The sequence below is a fragment of the Orcinus orca genome, chromosome 3 (genome assembly GCF_937001465.1).
Source record: "Orcinus orca chromosome 3, mOrcOrc1.1, whole genome shotgun sequence".
Lineage (NCBI taxonomy): Eukaryota > Metazoa > Chordata > Mammalia > Artiodactyla > Delphinidae > Orcinus > Orcinus orca.
The window spans coordinates 164,462,715-164,489,581 of record NC_064561.1 but is presented as its reverse complement, the minus strand read 5'-3'; the positions used below and the strand labels follow the sequence as shown (position 1 = coordinate 164,489,581).

At 34.6% G+C, this 26,867-nt stretch overlaps 1 pseudogene; it reads right to left on the bottom strand.

Moving 5' to 3' along the window:
- LOC101288420 (protein lin-28 homolog A-like) overlaps nt 1-22,302 on the bottom strand; it is a 33,571-nt pseudogene extending 11,269 nt beyond the window's left edge.
- Nucleotides 22,303-26,867: the final 4,565 nt, after the last annotated feature.

The window sequence follows — 26,867 nt, the reverse complement described above, 5'->3', positions numbered from 1 at the left end:
TGCCTGAGTTAGAAAATATGTTATGCTTGCATACTTCCTTGGTATGAAAGAGTTCAACATGTTTATCTTTTTCTTTACTTATATTCAATTCACACATATACATATCAGAGAAGGGAAAAGGAAGCTGGCAAAGTGAACCATTTCCTAGAAATTAAAATAAATATAAACGTTCTGGGAATGGAAATCTTTCCATAAATTAGTGGTTCACAAGTCTGATGCAGAATTCTTTCAGAGAGACCTCAGGTCAAATGTATTTCTAAAATAACACTAAAACATTATTTTTTGTTTTCACCAATATTCTCTCATAATTGTAGAGTGGAGCTATCTAAATGCTACATGACTTTGATGGGGTAATTGCTCTCATGACTAATGGATGTGAATGGAATTGTGTACAGTATATTCTTATGTTTCCTAGAATATTCTGAAACAGACAGGGCATAGATAGATGATACGTAGGTAGAAATATATATATATATATATCTTCAGAGATTAATTCAATTTTTTTTCAGAGTTCATACCATACTCTTACTAGCTATGTGCAATTATAATTAGCATGATCTCTGTAATATTATTTTCCAATAATTCATCATTATTTGGAAACCCCCAATTTTTCTGCATTTATGTGGAAATACAAACAATACATAGTTTTCTTGCCTTGCAATATTTTTTTTAAAATTGAGGAAACTTTTAGGTATCTGAAGCTTATTTTTTAGAATTTTAGTTAGGATATATATTTTCTTGCAGTTAAGAATAGATGTTTGGCTTAGAAAGGGAGATTAGACGACTTGGTTTCTCAACTCACATTTGTAGCATCTATGTATAAAGTTGCTGAAGAAAGATAAAATCAGAGTCCTCTCTATTAAACATAGACATGATTTGTGCTTTAAAAGTCAAATATTGTTATACCTTTACAAAAGATACATGGAAATGTCCCTGAAGCATCTTACAATTTTGAACTTATATCTTGACCCTGAGTACACATCTTTCCAAATTGCTAATATAGCTATATTGAGGTATAAATGATGTACAAAAAACAGCACAAATTTAATGTCTACAATTTGATGAATTTGATTACATTCATACACCGTGTATGTGTGTATCACAAAGATTAAGGAAATAAACATGCACATCACCTCCAAAAGTTTCCTCATGTTCCGTGTGTATGTTAAGAATACTTAACATGAAATCTACCCTCTTAACAAATTTTTAAGTGTTTGATCAAGCTACTCCACCATTTGTTAATTGCAGGCACTATGTTGTACCCCAGATGTCTAGAACTTATCCATCTTGTATAACTGTAACTTTATACCCACTGGACAGTAACTCTTATTTTCCCTTCCCCATGCCTTGGCAACCATCATTTATTTTCTGCTTCTACAAGTTTGACTATTTTAGATAACTCATGTAAGTGGAATAACGCAGTATTTGTCCTTCTGTGACTGACTTAATTCATTTAGCATAATGCTTTACAGGTAGAGCCAGGATTTTTTTTCGTTTTTAAGGCAGAATGATATTCTATTGTATGTGCATACCACATTTTCTTTATCCGTTTGTCTATTGATGAATATCTGGCTTTTCATATCTTGTCTATCATGAATAATGCTACAATGAATGAAAGTCCTCTTATTTTTTTAATGTCTTTATTGGAGTATAATTGCTTTACAGTGGTGTGTTACTTTCTGCTGTATAACAAAGTGAATCAGCTATATGTATACATATATCCCTATATCTCCTCCATCTTGTGTCTCCCTCCCACAATCCTACCCCACCCCTGTAGGTGGACAAAAAGCACCCAGAACTTATCTTCCTGTGCTATGTCGCTGCTTCCCACTAGCTAGCTATTTTACATTTGGTAGTGGATAAATGTCCATGCCACTCTCTCAGTTCGTCCCAGCTTACACTTCCCCCTCCCCGTGTCCTCAAGTCCATTCTCTACGTCTGCACCTTTATTCCTATCCTGCTCCTAGGTTCTTCAGAACTTTTCTTTTTTCTTGAGATTCCATATATACATGTTAGCATACAGTATTTGTTTTTCTCTTTCTGACTTACTTCACTCTGTATGACAGTCTCTAGTTCCATCCATCTCACTACAAATAACTCAATTTTGTTTCTTTTTATGGCTAGGTAATATTCCATTGTGTATATGTGTCACATCTTCTTTATCCATTCATCTGTCGATGGACACTTAGGTTGCTTCCATGCCCTGGCTATTGTAAATAGAGCTGCAATGAACAATGTGGTATATGACTGTTTTCGAATTATGGTTTTCTCAGGGTATATGCCCAGGAGTGGGATTGCTGGGTCTTATGGTAGTTCTATTTTTAGTTTATTGAGGAACCTCCATACTACTCTCCATAGTGGCTGTATCAATTTACATTCCCATCAACAGTGCAAGAGGGTTCCCTTTTCTCCACACACTCGCCAGCATTTATTGTTTGTAGATTTTTTGATGATGGCCATCCTGACTGGTGTGTGGTGATACCTCATTGTAGATTTTTGTGTGTGTGTGTGTGTGTGTGTGTGTGTGTGTGTGTGTGGTACGTGGGCCACTCACTGTTGTGGCCTCTCCCATTGTGGAGCACAGTCTCCAGACACACAGGCTCAGCGGCCATGGCTCATGGGCCCAGCTGCTCTGCGGCATGTGGGATCCTCCTGGAGCGGGGCACGAACCTGTGTCCCCTGCATCAGCAGGCAGACTCTCTACCACTGTGCCACCAGGGAAGTCCCCTCACTGTAGTTTTGATTTACATTTCTCTAATGATTAGTGATGTTGAGCATCCTTTCATGTGTTTGTTGGCCATCTGTATAACTTCTTTGGAGATATGTCTATTTAGGTCTTCTGTCCATTTTTGGATTGGGTTGTTTGTTTTTATGATATAGAGCTGCATGACCTGCTTGTATATTTTGGAGATTAATCCTTTGTCAGTTGCTTCATTTGTAAATATTTTCTCCCATTCTGAGGGTTGTCTTTTTGCCTTGTTTATGGTTTCCTTTGCTGTGCAAAAGCTTTTAAGTTTCATTAGGTCCCATTTGTTTATTTTTGTTTTTATTTCCATTTCTCTAGGAGGTGGGTCAAAAAGGATCTTGCTGTGATTTATGTCTATGCCTATGTTTTCCTCTAAGAGTTTGATAGTGTCTGGCCTTCCATTTAGGTCTTTAATCCATTTTGAGTTTATTTTTGTGTATGGTGCTAGGAAGTGTTCTAATTTCATTCTTTTACATGTAGCTGTCCAGTTTTCCTAGCACCACTTATTGAAGAGGCTGTCTTTTTTCCATTATATGTTCTTGCCTCCTTTATCAAAGATAAGGTGATCATATGTGCATGGGTTTATCTTTGGGCTTTCTAACCTGTTCCATTGATCTAGTTTTCAGTTTTTGTGCCAGTACCATGCTGTCTTGATTACTGTATAGTATAGTCTGAAGTCAGGGAGACTGATTCCTCCAGTTCTATTTTTCTTTCTCAAGATTGCTTTGGCTAGTCAGGGTCTTTTGTGTTTCCATACAAATTGTGAAATTTTTTGTTCTAGTTCTGTGAAAAATGCCATTGGTAGTTTGATAGAGATTGGACTGAATCTGTAGATTGCCTTGGGTAGTATAGTCATTTTCACAATATTGATTCTTCCAATCCAAGAACATGGTATATCTCTTGATCTGTTTGTATCATCTTTAATTTCTTTCATCAGTGTCTTATAGTTTTATGCATACAGGTCTTTGTCTCCCTTGGTGGGTTTATTCCTAGGTATTTTATTCTTTTTGTTGCAGTGGTAAATGGAAGTGTTTCCTTAATTTCTCTTTCAGATCTTTCATCATTAGTGTATAGGAATGCAGGAGATTTCTGTGCCTTAATTTTGTATCCTGCTACTTTACCAAATTCATTGATTAGCGCTAGTAGTATTCTGGTAGCATCTTTAGGATTCTCTATGTATAGTATCATGTCATCTGCAAACAGTGACAGTTTTACTTCTTCTGATTTGTATTCCTTTTATTTATTTTTCTTCTCTGATTGCTGTGGCTAAAACTTCCAAAAGTACTTTGTATAATAGTGGTGAGAGTGGGCAAGCTTGTCTTATTCCTGATCTTAGTGGAAATTGTTTCACATCTTCACCATTGAGAACAATGCTGGCTGTGGATTTGTCATATACGGCCTTTGTTATGTTGAGGTAAGTTCCCTCTATGCCTACTTTCTGCAGGGTTTTTATCATAAATGGGTGTTGACTTTTGTCAAAAGCTTTCTCTGCATCTATTGAGATGATCATATGGTTTTTCTCCTTCACTTTGTTAACAAGGTGTATCATGTTGATTGATTTGCGTATATTGAAGAATCCTTGCATTCCTGGAATAAACCCCATTTGATCATGGTGTACGATCCCTTTAAAGTGCTGTTGGATTCTGTTTGCAAGTATTTTGTTGAGGATTTTTGCATCTATGTTCATCAGTGATATTGGCCTGTAGTTTTCTTTTTTTTGACGTCTTTGGCTGGTTTTGTTATCAGAGTGATGTTAGCCATGTAGAATGAGTTTGGAAGTGTTCTTCCCTCTGCTATATTTTGGAAGAGTTTGAGAAGGATAGGTGTTAGCTCTCCTCTAAATGTTTAATAGTACTTGGCTCTGAAGCCTTCTGGTCCTCGGCTTTTGTAACAAACAAGGAAGATTTTTAATCACAGTTTCCGTTTCAGTGCTTGTAATTGGTCTCTTTTTCGTTTTGATTTCTTCCTGGTTCAGTCTTGCAAGGTTGTGCTTCTCTAAGAATTTGTCCATTTCTTTCAGGTTGTCCATTTTATTGGCATAGAGTTGCTTGTAGTAATCTCTTATGATCCTTTGTATTTTTGCAGTGTCACTCTTTACTTCTCCTTTTTCATTATAATTTCCATTTATTTGAGTCTTCTCCCTTTTTTTCTTGATGAGTCTGGCTAACGGTTTATGCATTTTGTTTATCTTCTCAAAAACTAGCTTTTAGTTTTATTGATCTTTGCTATCATTTCCTTAATTTCTTCATTTATTTCTGATCTGATATTTATGATTTCTTTCCTTCTGCTAACTTTGGGTTTTTTGTTTTTCTTTCTCTAATTGCTTTAGGTGTAAGGTTAGGTTGTTTATTTGAGCTGTTTCTTGTTTCTTGAGGTAGGGTTGCATTGCTATAAACTTCCCTCTTGAACTGCTTTCGCTGCATCCTACAGGTTTTGGGTCATTGTGTTTTCATTGTCATTTGTTTCTAGGTATTTTTTTAATTTCATCTTTGATCTCTTCAGTGATCTCTTGGTTATTTAGTAGGATATTGTTCAGCCCCCATGTGTTTGTATTTTTTACAGATTTTTTCCTGTAGTTGATACCTAGTCTCATAGTGTTGTAGTTGGAAATGATACGTGATATGATTTCAATTTTCTTAAATTTCCCGAGGCTTGATTTGTGACCCAAGGTATGATCCATCATGGAGAATGTTCCATGAGCCCTTGAGAAGAAAGTGCATTCTGTTGATTTTGGATGGCATGTCCTATAAATATCAATTAAGTCCACCATTTTAATGTGTCATTTAAAGTTTGTGTTTCCTTAATTATTTTCATTTTGGATGATCTGTCCATTGGTGAAAGTGGGGTGTTCAAGTTCCCTACTATTATTGTGTTACTGTCGATTTCCCCTTTTATGGCTGTTAGCATTTGCCTTATGTATTGAGGTGCTCCTATGTTGGGCACATAAACATTTACAATTGATATATCTTCTTCTTGGATTGATGCCTGGATCATTATGTAGTGTCCTTCTTTGTCTCTTGTAATAGTCTTTATTTTAAAGTCTATTTTGTATGACATGAGAATTACTACTCCAGGTTTCTTTGATTTCTATTTCCATGGAATATCTTTTTCTATCAGTCTGTAGGTGTCCCTAGGTCTGAGGTGGGTCTCTTGTAGACAGCATATATACAGGTCTTATTTTTGTATCCATTCAGCCAGTCTATGTCTTTTGGTTGGAGCATTTAATACATTTACATTTAAGGTAGTTATCGATATGTATATTATTACCATTTTCTTAATTGTTTTTGGTTTGTTTTTGTAGGTCTTTTCCTTCTTTTGTGCTTCCTGCCTACAGAAGTTCCTTTAGCATTTGTTGTAAAGCTGGTTTGGTGGTACTGAATTCTCTTAACTTTTGCTTGTCTGTTAAGGTTTTTATTTCTTTGTCAAATCTGAATGAGATCCTTGCTAGGTAGAGTAATCTTTGTTGTAGTTTTTTCCCTTTCATCATTTTAAATATGTCCTGCCACACCCTTCTGGCTTGCAGAGTTTCTCCTGAAAGATCAGCTCTTAACCTTATGGGGAGTCCCTTGTAGGTTATTTGCTGCTTTTCCCTTGCTGCTTTCAATATTTTTTCTTTGTATTTAATTTTTGATAGTTTGGTCAATAGGTGTTGGTGTGTTTCTCCTTGGGTTTTTCCTGTATGGGACTCTGTGTGCTTCCTGGACTTGATTGACTATTTCCTTTTTCATATTAGGGAAGTTTTCAACTCTAATCTCTTCAAATATTTTCTCAGACGCTTTCTTTTTCTCTTCTTCTTCTGGGACCCCTATAATTTGAATGTTGGTGCATTTAATGTTGTCCCAGAGGACTCTGAGACTGTCCTCAGTTCTTTTCATTCTTTTTTCTTTATTCTGCTATGGGGTAGTTATTTCCAATATTTTATCTTCCAGGTCACTTATCTGTTCTTCTGCCTCAGTTATTCTGCTATTGATTCCTTCTAGAGAATTTTTAATTTCATTTATTGTGTTGTTCATTATTGTTTGTTTGCTCTTTAGTTCTTCTAGGTCCTTGTTAAGTGTTTCTTGTATTTTCTCCATTCTATTTCCAATATTTTGGATCATCTTTACTATCATTACTGTGAATTCTTTTTTAGGTAGACTGCCTGTTTCCTCTTCATTTGGTCTGGTGGATTTTCTCTTGCTCCTTCATCTGCTGTGTATTTCTTTGTCTTCTCATTTTGCTTAATTTACTGCGTTTTTTTTTTTCTCAGGCTGCAGGTTTGTATTTCCTGTTGTTTTTGGTGTGTGTCCCCAGTGGGTAAGGCTGGTTCAGTGGCTTGTGTAGGCTTCCTGGTGGAGGGGACTGGTGTCTGTGTTCTTGTGGATGAGGCTGCATCTTGTCTTTCTGGTGGGCAGGACCATGTCTGGTGGTGTGTTTCGCAGTGTCTGTGAACTTATTATGCTTCTAGGCAGCCTCTCTGATAATGGCTGGGGTTGTGTTCCTCTCTTGCTAGTTGTAGCTTGCTGGTCTTTGAGTGGAGCTGGGTCCTAGCAGTGAGATGGAGATATCTAGGAGAGCTTTCACCATTTAATATTACGTGGGGCCGGGAGGTCTCTGGTGGACCAATGTCCTGAATTCAGCTCTCCCACCTAAGAGGCCGAGGCCCGACCCCGGCTGGAGCACCAAGACCCTGTCAACCACATGGGTACTAGTGTTGGAGGGTCTCCTGCAGAGGCAAGGAGTGGCTGTGGCTCACTGCAGGCACAAGGACACTGACAGCAGATGTCTGGGAAGTACTCCTTGGTGTGAGCTCTCCTGGAGTCTGCCATTATCCTCACCAAAGAAACTCTGAAAGTCCTCTTTAAGGGCATCTGCTTCTTGTCTCTAGCAAAAACTACATGTGTAATTATTTGAGCTGTGAGCTAAACTAAATACTCTTTTTCCTCAAGGGAAACCATTTTTACTGAAAAAAAAATCTTGAACAGAAATCATGGTAATTCAGACCTGGGTGTTTTGCAAACACTTTACAGAGAAGACAAAGTGAGCCACTCACTTTAAGGAAAACAACTTTTTCTGATCATTGCTATTAGCAAAATGAATGCTCTGGGGCAAAAATTAGAATTTTAGAAATTGTCAGCTATGGTTACTCAACTCTGAAAGAATTTTCCATGAAATAAATGGTAATATTAAGTAAATGTACATCAACTTTCAGAAGACTTGTATAACTATTGAAGCAATATTTTCCAAAGTAACAAAGGACAAAATTATACTTGTGTATTAAGGTCCACTTACAGTGCAACACAGACATTGATTTCAGTAGAGTATGACAAGTTCATTGGTATGGTTTCATATTTCACTTATACTGTTTTAGCTTGGATCAGGATGAATATGGACAATGATCTCAGAATGCTAGTTCTTTCCTGGATTTCATCCTTTTTTGGATTTCCTTTATACCCTTTGACTAAAACATTTTGTAACAAATTGAATGCAGAAACAGATACAGGAGTCAAGTTATCTTCTATTAAACAGACTTAAAGATAGATGCAAAAACATAAAACAATATCATTCCTCTGAGTAATTTACTGTTGTTTTAGAGAACATCATTTTTTTAATGTGTTGATTGTGTTAGTGATAGGGATAGAGTAGGATAAATTAAATAGTCAGTTTACAAATCCCACTAGGGGATTAAGGACAGAAGGGAATTTTAAGAGAGTTTGGGAGACTGTTGTAAGCTAATGCCCACTTGAGAAAAGAATCTAGTAATGTAACAACAATCTACACTACCTTGAAGAAGACCAGGTGCATCCAAGCTCCATATACACTTCAAGTCACAAGTCCTGATAATTAAAACACAAGACAATACATATGGGGTCTGAATCTTGTTACATGAATTCAAAGAGTTAATAGTCCTGGAAAAGTAGCACTTCTGATGTAGACAAGATAAAAATATAGGTGAAAGGGGAAAGAAACTAGGTGAAAGGGGAAATTATACCAAAATCTGAGATAAATTACCATATTTTGGTGTATGTTACCACCTTTTTGCTAATATACGTATGATTTAAATAGCACCATGACAGTCCCCATTATACCATATAGAGCCAAAGGAGAGACTAATGATGTAAGCCTTGATGTCTGCCCAAGAATGAGGAAGAAAGTGATCTTCTCCCCTCCCCGCTTTTTCTTTAATTATAAAAATGTAGCCCTCTTTGTTCTCCAGGCTGCTGCACTCCCTTGCCAGCCCGCTTGTATCTCTCACAAGTATCCTATGCTAATAAACTCGCCCTTTGCCTGCTGCTTTCCCTCCCACTGAATTCTTTCGGTAACCAGACAAAAGAACCTGAGCTTCAGTAAATCCTGACATGAGGTGAGCAGTTTTAATCAAAAGACAGTGGGTTCAAGTCCCCTTCTAGTCAGGGATCATGGGTTCAAGTCCGAATCTGAGGTGCGAATGGGTTAAGTTCCAGCCTGTGGAGGAACAATTGTCCGAGTCACAGTCTGAGTTTTGGCTGGGTTTGAGTCCCACACGAGAAGGAGTGCAGTTTCATTAGTATGTAATGGGTTTATTTTTGGTATTCTAAAACTGATTCATAGATCAGTTTTTAAATCATAAATTTAAAAAGTTTCTCACGTTTATTTACTAATACAATACAAATCATATATATATATACATATATATCTCACATTAAAAATCATATCTTTGGGATCATTTTTTTCTCTTTAAGAATATAAAAAGGTTCTGAGATGAAAAAAACTTTCAAAACTCTAATTTAAAGGAATATTAACTGAGAGAATTTTATACATAAAAGATTAAAACAACAATAAAAATGACATAAGCCAAGTATGCATAGACATTTTTCCATATCTCTATTAATTATATATATAATGTCTTGGTCAAAAAGCTGTTATATCATTACTAAATGATTCATAATAAATATAGAATAATTATAAAATGAAGCTATAAGAGTAAACACATGCACACCTGAAATGCTCTTGCAAATGATATAATTTGTGAAAGTACTATTCAGTTATACCTCATATACATATATACTCTAAAATTCATAAACTACAAAATTACTTTAAGATCACTTTTATTTGACATTTGACTGGCATAGCCTTTTTTTTTAAAAAAAAGAATAAAGGTAAAAATGTAAAGTCAAAAGTAATTTTCTTGTAGTTTCCATTATAGATGGTTAAAATATACCTATAGTATAATAATATGTGTATAAAAATATTATGCATTTAGATTATTTTGAATGTAGAAATAGTAAGCTTTTACCAAACACTGAGTAGCTATTAGAGCCACAAACAAGGTAGCAAGTTTGAAGAAAGATCAATCACCATTTGGGTATGGTTTGACCTTCAATATATTGCTCCCTTTCAGACTCGTCACACTATCCACTGCTGCTCTCAGTGCAATAGTGTGTGTAAGTCATGTTTGCTATAGAATGGCACCATTCCTCTATATTCCCTCCAAAATTCCAGCTCATTGTAGAGGATCCAGTTTTCAGACACTGCTGCAGCTTTGGCTGATAATACAGATATTTTTTATCTTCGATAGCACTGCCCCCAAAATATTTTATTCAAAGAGCTAAATTTACCTTTTGTTCACTTTTTATCATAGATCTTTCTACCAGCAAGAGACACAGGCATAGGTCTGATAATGACTGTGTACTGAGGGAAAAGACAATCTGAATACTAAGTTCTGAGCATCTTAGAATCATTCCTTTGACACCTGCCCCTTTGACACTCTTCCTTGAACCAAGCTTGTGCTTTGTTTGGGCGTTTTTCATATAATGAGTCATTGCTGGGTGGGTCTTTCAGTTATTCATGTCTAAACAGTGACTCTAGTGAACTAGTGGATATTAAATTTCTCCAAAATTCTTGTATATACCTAAATTCTTGGTAAGCACTGTTTACACTTAATATTTAAAAGAAATAGAATCCAATTACCTCCAGCCACTAGGAATAAGTGATTTTGGAACTTGTGTTTTAGTGAATACATAAGTGCATTAGGTATTTGTTTTATTAATTTTTTATGTGTGAAAAATAGCTCTCTAAAGCAGGTATGATTGTCCTTGATAAAACATATTTGCTGTATTTTCTTCACTTTGTTGTTGTTTATGGCTGTTATTTGAATTTTTTTTTATGTTTTGATTTGATGATATCATATAAGATTTTTAGATTGTCTAATAGCTTAGAAGACACACTGATCTCTTGGATCATCTTTTTGAATGTTATTTTACTAAAAAATGGGTACATATCAAGCACTATAAATGATAGCTACTCATAGCAGGATGTTCAAATTTTTTCTTTATTAACTTATCAAATATAAATTTGAAACATAAAATAATGTATGTATCATTAATATAGGTTATGAAGGAAATAATACAATAACTTCTCTGAGTTCATCATGAGAATTAGGAAATCACTAGTACCATGGAGGATATTACTTCATAAATTATATTAATGCTAGATTTGCTTTGCCAATATTCTGGTTAGTGCTTTTGAATTCATCTTTATAAATTAGATGGTTCTATATAATTTATTTTCATTGTACTATTTTTTTCAAGTAACAATGTTAACATCTTTTAAAAGGATGATTTATGTGAAAGATAAGATGATATAAAATGGGCATCATTTTTCCTTAAGAGTTTGATGAAATCTGGGAAGATATTCACCTTGTCTTAGTTTTTTTCTTTGTGGAAATCTTCCTAAGTAGTTCTTCAGTTTTTTTTATAACTGTTCTGTAGCACTTTACTTATTCCTAAATTAGTTTTGTTAAATTCTTTGGGTACTGTTAATCCCTGTACTATGCAAGAGATGGAAGAAAGGCCCATAAGTGATAAATAGAATAAAAACAATTTTTAACCACTTTATTGAGATATGATTAATTACAAAAAGTTGTACATTTTTAATGTTTACACAGCTTGATGAGTTTGGAGATAAGTATATATACCCATAAAACCATCAACACAATCTATACCGTAAACATATCTATCACCTCTAAAAGTTTCTTCCTGCCCTCTTGATTTATTATTATTTCCTTTTAAAAAAAATCAGTGCCCACCAGAGTCTTTGAAAGAATAGTTCTCAATTCTAACTTTGTATTAACATATTATTTTATCAGTATTATAATCTGTAGTTTTGGTGAAATAAAACATATACTTATGAGAGAATAGTTACAATGAAAAGCAACATATGATTACAGTTTCCTATAAGCATGATAATAATACTGTAAGCATTTGAAAAAGGGTCATATTACAGAGACAATAAGGTATTTCCATATTTACATTGTGGGCATTTAAAAATGTGCTGATATGATAGTGATGTTTCCTCAATCTTCATTAAAGACAGTGTTTCTGAAATGGAACATAAGTATCCTGCTGGCTATGATGGGAAAAAATCTGTGTTCCACTTCTGGGTACATGCTATTTTTGTGAAGCTGGTCAAGACGATACCTCACTCTGTAAAATCAGCAAATAAATACTGTAATAATTACTATGTATCTCATTGTTATATCACAATATCTGACAAATATGGCATTGATTATGTATGTATTGTATGAATGAATAACTGAATCTCAGGAAAACTATTGATACTTTTCACTAAAACATATGGTATACTTATTGATTATATGAAATGTGTTCATGTTTTTCAAGTGCATCACATCAGTGTAAACAAAGTGAGTTTATTACTCAGTCATTGAAATGTGGCACTAGGCCGATACAGTTTTCTCAGCTTTCTCTGGTTTTAAGATTTGGAGTCACATGTCTAGTAAACCAATGGCTAAATGAGGCTAGAATTTGCCTCTCTACTGGTAAACAAGATTTTAATTCAAAGTTTCAGATTGTATTATTCAGGTACATGGGCTTATTAATATACACAAATTATACTTATAGGACATACTTATAGGACTCGGACGCTTCAAATTGGCCTATAGTATAAAAATAAATTCAGAGCTTATGCATATGCTTACCAAACTTATAAATAATAAGCTTAAACCAGATACCTACACATGCAATTCAGAGGGGCGCCTTTGCATATAGTAGTGTAACAACCAGGCAACAAGAAGCTGATAGTTCAGGGGTTGGTCATTATGTCCACGATTTTAAGGAAAGAATGTTGAGTCAATGGCTGTTTTCCACTTAAATTATCTGAATTTCAAATCGAGTTATTTAAAATCATCAATAAAGAATGTATGCCCATATTGTTTGTACATGTTGCCTGGATAAATTACAGTGATTATGAAGCAAGTTCTCTAGATTTTAACTAATATTTAAAAGAAAAACTTTTCAAACACAGGTATTTATATTTAGTATTTAATCGATTCTAGTGCTATCTAAATCCAGAAATATTACTTACAAATTCTCACACATACGGCAAACATACTAGCATGGTTTTGATTTTGTTATTTTCAAATTTATACTATAATTGAATGTAAATGAATATTAAGTCACTATATGTCTAGCTTCTTAGATTTTCCTAAATGTATCTTAACCATGTTAGAAATTAAAGTTAAAAATAATTGATTTTTTTTCCCATGCAAACTGGAACTATGTAAAATAGTTTATCATTTTAAACTGCTTGTTTCCAGTTTGTTCTTCTTGAGTACTAGTTTTTTGTTTTTTGGGTTTTTTTGGTATGTGTATAGCAAATTTCAGATAATATTAGTTAAGCTTAAAATAAATTTTGAATTCATTTTTCATATTCTGTAAAAGGCTTTATAAAATTATTAGGTACTACTGAAAATAGACTGAAATATCAAGGTACTGATGACTATAAATCACACTGATTTCAGTTTTAAAATAACATATTTTGAATTAAATTTTTATGTTTATTTGTATATATACAAACCTCTGTACAAGAAACACACACATATTCAGTCTCACATTCTCTCGTGTACAATACGTATATATGTACATCTAGATGATTTAACAAAGATATGCTTTACTATTGTTATTCTTCAGCTAAATGAATGAAATTTAGATTTGTTAAACAACATCAAAAACAAAATTTTTTTTAGCAGAACAAGCAGCACATTCAAACTAAGTTCTGCCTACTAAGAACTGAGTCTTTCACTGCCTCTTCTTAAAATCACAACTGTGTTAAATCTGAGGTAATATTTGATTTTGTTTCTGATTGATTCAAACACTATAGGATCTTATTTTAATCTCAGAGACTCCATTGTATTAGAATTTATTGCTCACATTAAAAAGTACAGGAAATTACTTGAATAAAGATGAGGGATGTAGTATTATAATAATGAATATTATGTGTTTCTAATCCAAAAATTGACAGTTCCTTTTAAATACATTTTGGGGCTCTGTAATTAGCTTAATTCACAAGAAAAGTGGCATACTTGATTTTTTTCTAAGTAAAGCAGTTAATTTAAGTGCATTGGACTTTTAAAAATAGATTAAAATACTTCTTATTCACTTTTCTTAAGACACTTCTTGATTTCTTTTCTTCTTCTGCCCTCCCTTTCCCTTTCCTCCCCTCACTTCTCTTCCCCTCCTGTCTTCTCCTTTCCTCTCCTCTCTTACTTCTCCCTAGTTAGATACCAGCAAGGGAGTTTTTATGTGTTTCTATAGTTAAAATGTTTGCGAGCAATTCTAAGCTGTTACTGAGTGTTAATTTATACAATTGAATAGCTTCCAAATAGCCCAGCAGACATGACAATTTATTTCAGTATTGGGAGAAACTAGATTTTTTTGTCCTAAGACTCCAAAGAGGAATATAATGGTGAATAATTAAGTGCAGAACATGGTCTATAGTTAGTAAATCAATTTATGGACTGTTTCTTGAACTCTAAATTGAATATGCCACATAAATATAAAATGTTTCTCTTAAAGACTTAAAATCAAAGGTTAAAAAAGATAGTCATCAGTTAAAGTAAAAAGTAGGAGGCATGTCAGCACTGCTCAAATCACTCAAATATATCTTAGTACTGTTTTTTTCAAATTCATGACAGACAGAATATTATTAAAAATATCTTCAAATCCTGCCCTACTTTCTGGGACCAACTGCTTTTAAAAATCAATGCTAGGCTATCTTTTCTGGAGAAAATACATGTAATCTCCCCATTTTGAATAATTCTCTCTCTCTTCCTTCCTTTTGATTTGCAGGAGGGGTCAAATCAGTTTATTGATTCACAAAGTTTCTTCTAATAAACCAACTGTTCCCAGTATCACTGGTGTGAAAAATACACTTCGTTATCACTTAGTACTTGTTTCCTTTCTTCTATGGAGGCCCCCTTCCTTTGTCCATACCCTTTCCCCCCATCCTCCCCAAGGGTAGTGATTAATTTTCATTAGGTAAAAATAATCATGGTCATTCCTTTCTGGGTGCTAGTAGTTCATTTAAAAGTGGACATATAATAATGCCATTCTGGCCAAAGGACACAAGGTGGAATCTGCAGGGGGATCTCTGGGGAAAATTTCTACCTTTGCACAAAAGTCAAACTGCTGAGGAAGGCAGAGTAGAGGATGAAAAAAATCCTGTGTAGTGGATGGATGTCTTTTTTTATGTCTCTTAATTAACCTACCTTTAAATAGTCATACCTTCAGATTTTGAAGTAGACTAATGAATGTCTTACTGTTCAAACCATTTGGAGTTGGGATATTAATACGAACACCCATCAATATCCTAAATTGATAGCATTAATCAGGAATTGTATACATTTGGATCCAAGTAGGATCATGTTGTTAAAATGTAATAATTATAAACTAGTCCATCCTCTTTTAAAATTATATTAAATTTTATGTTAAATTAAGTTGAAACATAATGTAATGTTATTTTTAGATTTTTAAACTGTGTTTACTCCCAAAGCAAATGTGTTCTAATAAAAGGAATTACTCTGGGAATTTTTCTTATATAAAGCTTATGTGTTTTCTGTGATAACCCTTGATTATGAAGTGCATTTCAGTCTTCAAGTTTGCTTTGTTTTGCCATTAATTTGATTAAAATAATAAAGTAAAAAAAAGATTATCCAATAATTAAAATGAACCAAATGAATTACAAAACATTTTTATTAGATCAAAATTATCTAAAACATCAATGGTTCCATGAGGATTGCAAATGATGTAAAATATCATTTCTGGAAGCATCAGAAATAAAATCCAAACATGTCAGGCAAGATTTCTACACACCCAGTGCCTGTACAACTTACTATCTGATGCTGATGGTTTATAATACGGATTACCTGCAGGAAACCTGCCATATGATTTGGGAGTAACATGTAGCTTAGTAACCTTTTTTTATTGTTCAGTTGTTTCAGTTTTACTCCTCTGATTAGGGACCATCAAATTGCTCCTGGGTTTTAGATCAATAAAACTCTTTGGGTTCCTACCCCAAAGGTAAAGAGGTAAAAGAATATTTCTTCTCTGAATATTTTGTAGAACTATTTCTACATTCCACTTGACTTCAGATAAAAGAAAAACTGGTCTATAAAAATTGCTTTTTAATATTACAGAATGAAATGCCACTTAAAGGGTTACCTTTCCAAAGACAGCCTCTGAAAATGACCCCTACATCCTGTGTGCTAAAAGAAATCACCCTCTTTTCTGCAATGAAGAATTTTATTAATCCCCAAAGTTTTATGATCTTTATTTTCATCATATTCTCCACTGTATTCGTGGCTTTATTCTTAAAAATCAGGACAGTGTTCTGAAACTGATAGCTGACATTTACTTGAATGAAAAGATGCATCATTTAGTGTGAACTTTCATTTTGATCTTTCCATACCCTGATTCCCTTCCAAACATTTCTTTTTCCTTTTTCATAGACTCGAAACCAGTATTTCCTGAACAAGCTCATTTCTTAAGTGACTCATCTAAGAAATAAAATTTATTTATGTCCTAGGTGTCCAGAATATAAACATTGTAATATTAACTATTTTTTTTCTAACAGCAGAGTGATTATAAGTAAAGATCTAGAGCATGCACTTAGACTCTGTGACATTCTGCACTTACAATATATAGTTTAATGTGGATGAAATTTGCAAAGCCTGAAGGTTAAATTGACATTTAGATGCCAGATACAGTCTATGGGTGCTATATTCACACAATAAAAAGATGAAGTAAATATTGGTTTTAAAAGAGAATGGTCAAGTTCTATAGCTTCTTCCACCCTACTTTAATATGTATAATAGCCTTCAGTTTTTCTATTTAGACATAAAGTCAATGAATATATGACTACCACTAACATAATTTTCCACAGCACAAATCTATAATTCAACAACTGGCATCTATTTGGAAGAATAACTGGCACATTCTGAAGCCCTGGACAGAATGTCTGTGACTTTAATTAGGCACCTGATTTAAGGAGTTTAATGGGGTTGACAAAATATTTTGGACCCAATAAGTTTGAAATGTAGATACTTACCTTTTTTTAAGGCTCCACTTTTGATATACAAAATGCAAATCATTATTACATAATTTCTTATTTTTGTGACAAAAGATAGATATATCAAAAATAAAGAGAGGATGCTGAGGGATACTTTTATACTATATCTTATATTGTTATTGCAATTCTGCTTGTTTTTACTATGATACCTATTTTCAATTTATTTCTTTTCACACATATATTTTTATATATACTATTCACTGAATGAAGACATTTAATAGAGTTAAGATGAAACTGAAAAAGTTATTTATGTTTATAATAAACACAGAGAAGGAAATGTTATAAATATGTATACAATATTATCTTGCATATAATGATAGACACAGAGAAGATAGTATCTTAACCTATACTTCAACGTAGACTTAATTATCATCATACTCATTATCATACTACCTACTTTTCATTGTGTAAAATAAGCTTTCACAACTTAAATTACTAAAATAACTCAAATTAGTTCTGTTCTCTGACAAGTGCTGAAACATTTCAGCATAAATCACTGTAGAGTTCTGGAGGCTCTTCCTCTGTTCTGGTGGCCCAATTTGAAGTTTCTCATAAGATAGTGGATTCATTCATTGTAAGATATACACATACAACTCATTAAACTCCAGAAGTTTGGTGAAAATCATGATGAAGTATCTGTTTTCCTAATCCTCTTAAATAAACAAACTCCCTCAGTCCCTCAATCACATCCTCTCCAATTATACTGCTTATATTTCCAATACTCTCACTCTCTGGAATTCTCATAATATTAATTAGTTTGTAAAATTTTGCCCATTTTGGCCTATGAGGGCAGGAACATTGTCCTTTATTATTCACTATTGTGTCCATTATTCACTTTTAAAAGCTTCATGTATCATAGGTTTAAATGGGGAATGGTAATGGTGTTCCATAATACTAGGCATAAGCTTTTGAAAGATGTGTATTCATAATCTCCAGTTATTCATAATCTCCAATAATCTCCAAAATACGTGTTCTACGTTTTATAATTATTCAAATTTTATAGGTTTTATGGTTTACTTAAAACTTACTTTAATTGCATTCATTTTAATTATATAATTATACTTTGCCAATGTTTAATTAAATAATTTTAAGTAAATGTTTCAAGATGTTGATTATTATGGGGTGCCTTTTAACATTTTTATTCTGATCCCTGTCCCTTTAAATGTATTTTGTACACATTAGGATGTTTAACTGATATATTTTAGGGATATTAAAGTAGTAATATACACTGGAATGTGTAAAAAAATGGTTAGGTACCCTATGACCCCAAATTATATTTAAAGAAAAACTAACAACCAGAAAATGTGGCATCCCTAACCCACTCCTCTTGTGGTGTTAAAAAAAAAATAGAATACTTAGTTGAGATATTTTTTAAATAAGGAGGACAATATACCTTCAACGTATGTTTTGTTCAGTGGAGTGAGTGGTTCAAGTAAATTCGTATATGAACACATGAGACAATTCAAATTTTTCCACTGTTTTGAAATGATGATTTCCACATTATATTGAATGAGTGTCAGAATCTTCCAAGTTTCTTCTGAGTTAGTGAGTGAGTTTTATTCAGCCATTTTTAAAAATGTTAAGTAAGTCTCTGGTTGTTAAGTAAAAGCCTCAGTGCCCTAATACAGTGAGCTTAGAAGGAAAGAATGAACATAATAGACATGTGTTGAACAAATTCCTACAAGGTTTTCATATTTTCCTACAAAAATCCCATTTTTTAAATATACTAAACCAGAAGTCTATGTTTTCTACATTAATTATAGCTCATGATAGTGTTTTGAAAAACAAAACACTTCTTAAATTGAATCCTGATTAAGACAAGTATTCATCATACAACATTTATTTAACGATTTTTATAAAATGGAAGAAGTCTATTTCTTGCAGGTTATAATGATGACGTTGAGATCCATAAGTAAAATTTTAAAGCAAAACTGTATTTTAAGAAAATATTAAATTGATTTCACAGTCACAGAAAACTATCTGAAGTAATATATCAAGAAACATGATAAATAGCAATATTACATTGAGGAAGTTGTCTTCTGGTCTGTCACAGAGGTCATTCTTTGCCTCCATCTGATTTAATATCCTGTTTAGCATTTTAATTAAGAATTTTAGAAGAGCAAGTAAATGGAATATTAATAAGGTTCTCATATGATACAAAATGGAGAGGTGTTACAAACTATGTCAAAAACAGAGAAATAATACAAATAGACATAATGAGGTTAGTAGTGGGGATAGTATTGAATAAAATGAAATATATTTGTAAAAGAGATGAGTTAATGTGCATTTCACAATTCAGGCATGTAGGTATAAAAAATGTGTAGATAAAGAAGATGAACAAAGGGAAAATTCGTGCATGTGGAATGCTTGAACATATTGTAATGTTCATTATACAAATATGTTACCTGGGTTCAAATATAGAAATTATGGTCTAAACTAATGATTGCAATACTAAGTCCAACCTAACATTTGCAAGAGTATAAGATCCATATATATTTGATTAAATAATTAAAATATCTAAACAAGCTAAAGCCATTAATAAATAATGTTCAATTCTCCTACCTTGAAAACATATCTTTACAGTCATTGAAAGGTCAGGTGTGAGTTTCCAATCCTCACTTTCAAGAATTCTGTCCTGGAACATCATGATATGAGGAGAGCCAGCACTCTGAGCCTCAGTGCCTCTGGGTCTGTACCATATATAACAAGGGGCTTTGCACTTGCCTTTGTGGACATCCGCACCTCACATTTTAGCACTTTCCAAAGGAGCAGCTGCATAACTTTCTCTCAGGCCTAGGAATTAACTCACCAGTACCATGGTTTGCCCTCAGGGCAACACATTTTGGGACAAAGCCAATGCCAGGCCTAGAGATGAGCTCAGTTTTGTGGTAAGAAGTCCAAAGTCCTGGGAGCCTGGACTGTGGTCTACAGAAGTGACATGAGATCAGGTGTACAAGAACCCTATTCTATAAACGCCTGAACCAGTGGTACAAGATACAGCTAGAAAAAGGCCAGAATATATATTCCATATCAGAGCCAAGCAAATTAACTCTCTTCTGAGCATTTGAAAATTGTACTGTGTGATACAATAACATACAGAAGACACCATTATTGCAACATTCAACTACTCAGCTGACCAAAGGCAGGGTATTAGGAATTATAGAGTGGCTGATTTTGTAGAAACTGCTACCTACAGAGCAATGGCAGGAACATATACAGTTGACCCTTGAACAGCACAGGTTTGAGCTGTGTGGAGTCACTTATATGTGGATTGTTTTCAGTATATATGTACTACAGTACTACATGACCCAGGGCTGGTTGAACCTGCAGATGCAGAACCACAGATACAGAGGGCCTACTGTAAAGTTATACTTAGATTTTCAACTTCGCCTGGGTTAGGACCCTTAACCCCCACATTGTTCAAGGGTCAACTGTACCTTTAATAGATTACAACTGAGAAAGCTGAAAATTCGTACTTTTAATTTAAAATCTCACGGCCACAAAGTGTCTTAATTTGGCTTTCCTGGAAACAGAGGCTGATACAGGGTTTTAGTTGCACATGGTTTTTTGAAGGAATTCTCTCTTCATCTCAGGAGAAAGTGAGTGAAATAAGCAGAAGAGGGCAAAAGTTGGATGAGATCATAGCAGGGGAGTAGCTTCAGTTTGATTTCATGAGATGTCCCAGAGCATGAAGAGTCCAACAAATTGGCCTCAGCTTGAGGCAAGAGGAAGGCGTTAAGTACCCCTGTCAGCCAATCATTGACTGTAGTTGCCCCCTGCAGCGAGCATAACCTATTTTATTTGGACAACAGTAAACCTTTGAAAGGAAGGAAGCTATGAACCAGTAAGAGACAACCCTTAAGACAGCTAGGATACACTGTCCTAATAAAAGGGATCTAAATGCGACATCATTAGTGTCCACCATGGTCAATGCATTGTACTGCTCAAATCTGCTCCCTTCTCACATTTAGTTCATTTCATCCAGGCTAAAGGTTGGTCACAACTTAAGAGAAGTTTTACAATAGAAAAGTTATTGCAATGAACTGCAGCACATGCTGCTGCAGTTGGTCTAAGGCTGTAATTGATACGTATCATCTAATTTTTCTGCTACCCAATCAAGACCCCTCTTACATTTAACTAGTACTTCTACTGGTCTTTGTGGTTGCATAGTGGAAATTCTGATCCCTAAGGATTCTGAGCCTTGGTTACTGTGTATTTATCAGGTGTGTCTATTTACTGACCCATTTACAATTAAAGTTAAGCAGAGAAGTACCAAGAAATACCCACAGGATCTCCTGACTGCCGTGTACCTTTTGCCCTGCCCTTGTTATGGAAACAGCAGCCCTCATGATGGTCACAGTTAATTACCTTTGGTAGTCACAGTTAATTACCTTTGGTAGTATAGTAGCTTCCTTCTGAACCAGTTGATCAACTGCTATAAAGAGCCCAAAGACACCAGACAGCAGTTATAGCTTTAAGCCTAGTTAAAATCTTAGTGTATTTCCTTGAGGAAGTGACCTACTCTACACTCATAGAGTCTAGAGGAGACAGGAAGCACAAATTAGTCACTGGAATGCTGGTGAGTGGAACCACTGCTACTTCCATTCTTTCATTTCCAGACCCATGTACTCCATCTATTGGAAAAAACACACTGTATCACAGCCATTGCTTTAATGATTATTCCACATTCTGAATGACAGCATCTCATCCTTTCAGAGATTCATCTTCAAGTTGGCATTTCAGCTGTTTCTTCAAGAGGCTGTGAACCTGCTTTATCAGACAAACAGCTTCAGGACAGTAAAGTTTGTGGCTGAAGCATGGTCATGTGCACGCTGCTGCAGTACTTTTGCTGTTAAGAATCCTTAGTTTGAGGATATGTTATAGGAGATCCCACATTAGTATGTATTTAAGTAGTGGAGCTGGCTGAACCACAGCACAAATGGAAAGCAAAACTATTTCTAGAGTGAGTGACAATTCAGGATAAGTCATTGCCCTTTCCAGATTCTAAGGAGTTCATTGTAACCAAATTGCCACCAAATAACTGGTCCTCCTACTTGAGGGATTGTGCTGTACTGTGGACTCAGCATTGTTCTCTGGTACTGACAGGTCAGATACTCAGCACCAGCAAGAACGACATCAAGCTGGTTTAAGATTGCGAGCTGCTGGACCTCCATCTATACTACCATGGCTGTTCCATTCATGATCTATGGCATAAGCACTGGGATGCCCAGTGAGGAAGACTGGCTGAAATTTAATGACACTTAATTTAATAAGGTGTCTTGTGCACTTGGTGGTTTAATGCCTCTTCTGAAGTTGATGCTCTCTGAAGGGAATTGTCTCTTGATGCAAATATTCACACAGTATATTTTGTGTCTTATAGGTCCATCCACATGCCTCTTGTATATACTTTCCTCAGGACAATTCTCTTTCTATACAAAGTGGATGATCAGTAACACTGGCCAAACTCTGCCTACTGAGAATACACCCTTCACCACTGTCTTTCAGGGCCAAACTTGCTTAGTACTATAGAACATAAGCAGACCATGACATGCACACCCATACTAAGCTAATTTATCCTTGCATTAGCCTTGGGCTTTTCTATTCTCCATCAGCTAGGTATAGGAAATCCCAGTAAGGTCATAGATATCATTTGACAAAAAATTATCAGTACAATAGTGGAAAATAACATGGGAGTTTGATCATCTTTTGTGCAGTTTACATGTGCCCTCTGGACCCCTTGAACCCAGTTCTAGATTGACCACTTCTAGTCTATAGCCTTCTGGGCTCACCTGAACTTAAACTTAGTGGTCAATCCTGACTGCTTGGTATATTGATGTAAAGTTTCTTGCAAGGAGATACTTTTCAAATGGTGCATAATTATCTTCTGGAGATGGCAGGTCTTTGTGCCAGAACTCTAAGGATCAGTGTGTGAATCTCTTATTAGGCCTTGTCATTGGTTTCACCAGCCTCACTTCTTACCACATATACCTCTCATACCTTGGGATCAGTTTATTCACATGGCCTGAGTGGCAAGGCTGCTTGTACTGTAGTGTCGACTTGCAGCAGAGACCTTTCATGCTCAGAACCATATTCAAAATAAGCAACCCTTCATGTAACCTGATAAATAGATCTTAGTTTCAGAGTTTTCTTGCAAGCATTAAATATACTGCCTGCAAACGTCAAGGAAGTCTACCATGTGTTGTGTTTCTTTTAAAGTGGTAGGAAGTACTGATTGTCCTATCTTGTCTTTAACTTTGCAAGGGATATCCCAGCATGCCACAAAAATACTAAAACTCCCGAAATATCACATCTGTGGTAGGCCCTTTAGTATATTTACGGTTTATCTTACACCATACTTACAACACTTAGATATTCTGCAGAACATCACATTGATCCTCTATATTTATGATATAATATTAATTAAACCTGATCAGAGGAAGTGGCAAGTACTCTGGATGCCTTGGTAAGAGACACACACACACACACACACACACATCAGCATAATCTTTTGGACAAAACAGCTCCCCTTTATGTAGTTGCAAATTAGTTAAGAGTTAGTACAATTTCTAGAGAAAGGTGCAGCTGTGAGATTTCATCAGATATCACCGAATCACTCACTCCACTGAACAAATCACTGACATGCTTGTCTATGTAGAAAAATCTGAGAAAATAGACAAAAACATCTCCTGGAAGTAGGCAAGTGTAGCACGTTTGTAGGATACAAAGTTAATATACAAAGTTCATTGCTTTCCTAAAAAGCAGCAATAAACAAGTGGAATCTAAAATTGAAAACACAATACAATTTATATTAGTGCCCTTCACAAAAATTAACTCAAAATGATCACAAACTGCCCTGTAATGGCAAAACTATAAAAGCTGGAGAAGGTAACATAGAAAAAAGCCTAGATGACCTTGGATTTGACAATGACATTTTAGATACAACACCAAAGGGAATAATCCATAAAAGAAATAATTGATAAGCTGGATTCCACTAAATTAAAAACTTCTACTCTGCAAAAGACAATGTCAAGAGAATGAGACACTAGCTACAGACTGGGAGACAATATTTGCAAAAGATACATCTGGTAAAGAACTGTTATCTAGAATATACAAAGAACTCTTAAAACTCAATAATAAGAAAATAAACCATAGGACCAAAAATGAGTCAAAGACTTTAACAGACACCTCACTGAAAATAAGCATAAGCAAATATGCTCCACATCATATGTCATCAAGAAAAATGAAAATTAAAACAGCAATGAGATATCATTACACACCTATTAGAATGGCCAAAATCCAAAACACTGACAACACCAAATGATGGTGAAGATGTGGAGCAACAGGAACTCTCATTCATTGCTGGTGGAAATGCAAAATAATACAGCCATTTTGGAAGACAGTGTGCTAGATTCTTACAAAACTAACATACTCTTACCATATGATCCAGCAATTGTACTCGTTGGTATTTACCCAAAGAGTTGAAAATGTATTTTCACACAGAAACCTACACAAGGATGTTTAACCCAACTTTATTCATAATTGCCAAAAACTTGGATGCAATCAAGATGTCCTTCAGTAGATGAATGGATAAAAAAACAGTGGTACACTCAGACAATAGAATATTATTCAATGCTAAAAAGAAGTGAGCTATCAAACCATAAAAAGACAGGAAGAATCTTAAATGCATATTACTTATGCCTATGTATATTACTGATATATAATATTGTATATACAACATAATTATCTATAATATGATTATATATTACATAATATATACTATTATATATTATAATACCATATAATATACATAATATTCATAAGTGTAGGAAGCCAGTCTGAAAAGCTACATATTGTATGATTACAACAATATGACATTCTGGAAAAGGCAAAACTATGGAGAAGGTAAAAAAGATCAGTGTTTGCTAGGGACTGGGTAGAGGGAGAGATGAATAGGCAAAACACAGAGGAGTTTTAGGGCAGTGAAAATACTCTGTGTGATACCATAATGATGGATCTATGTCATTATATGTTTGTCCAAACCCAAAGAATTGTACAGCAACTAGAGTGAGCCCTAAGGTTGACTATGGTTTTGCCAGATTATGATGTATCAATGTAGCTTTACCAATTGTAACATATCTACCACTCTGATGAGTGATGCTGATAATGGGGAAGAATATGCATGTGTTGGGTTAGGGGGTATGTGAGAAATCTCTCTACCTTCCCTTAAATTTTGCTGTGAACCTAAAACTATTCTAAAAGAAAAAAGTATTAATAAATAATGTATTACCAAGCTGGCAGTTAAATTTATTTTCTAAAATAGTGCTAGAAAGAAAATATTTATAAATATTATAAACAGAGAAGGCAAGACATACCTTGTATTAAGGGGAAAGGTGTAAAGTGAAATGTCACTGTTGTACTAGCTAGACTAAAATAAGATTTTTTAAAACTCAGAGTGAAAAAGTTTCCAGCAACATTTATTTGTATCCTACGTATCAAATATTACTTGATAACATGTACTTACACATATGATAACTTCCATGGACTATTAAAATATGCTTAGACTTTCCTATGACAATCAAGATTTTATCATTATAAGAATGTACAGGGGGCTTCCCTGGTGGTGCAGTGGCTGAGAGTTCTCCTACCAATGCAGGGGACACGGGTTCGTGCCCCAGTCTGGGAAGATCCCACATGCCGTGGAGCGCCTGGGCCTGTGAGCCATGGTCACTGAGCCTGCACATCCGGAGCCTGTGCTCCGCAAAGGGAGAGGCCACAACAGTGAGAGGCCCACGTACCGCAAAAAAAAAAAAAAAAAGAACGTTCAGGAATATATGTAGGTGTACACCTTTTAAAATTAGAATAAGTGTTTTTTTCAAGACTTTTATATAATTACTTAAAAAATGAAGTGTAAAATCCCATATTTAAATGTAGAAATATATTTTTAGCTTCAAGTTAATTTAATGTAAAAAGAGTAAAATTTTACAGAAAAATTACTTTTTCAGATGCTACATAACGAATACCAGTAAAGTTAATAGCAGACCTGTATGACCTTTACAACTATTGTAATAATATTGGACTTTCGATGGCATTCTCTTGGGCTTATTTTAACTTAATTCTTAAATATTCTTGGTTTCAAATGCCCAATCATTCCAACTTTCATAACAGTTTGCAAAACTCTTTCATAAATGAAACTTTTCATCTTTAAAATATCAAATAGTGAATAATAATGCAGGATTGATTTTGCTTTTGTTTTAAAAAATATTAACTTGACTTATGAATGAATAACATAAATTGAAAACTGTATATAACCATATAATTTCATCCTCCCAAACAAAGAAAACATATTTCAAAACAAACTTCTCCAAAATTCCAGACTCATATAGCATTAAATTTTTAAAAAATGAATCTTTTATTTCACGACCCTGAGCCATGTGGCTGACAGGGTCTTGGTGCTCTGGCCTGGTGTTAGCCCTAAGCCTCTGAGGTGGGAGAGCGAAGTTCAGGACATTGGACCACCACCAGAGACATTCTGGCTCCACTTAATATCAATCAGCGAGAGCTCGCCCAGAGATCCTCACCTCAACTCTAAGACCTAGGTCTACCCAACAGCCAGCAAGCTCCACTGCTGGATGCCCCATGTCAAACAACTAGTAAGACAGGAACACAACACCACCCATTAGCAGAGAGGCTGCCTAAAATCATACTAACTTCACAGACACCCCAAAACACACCACAGGAC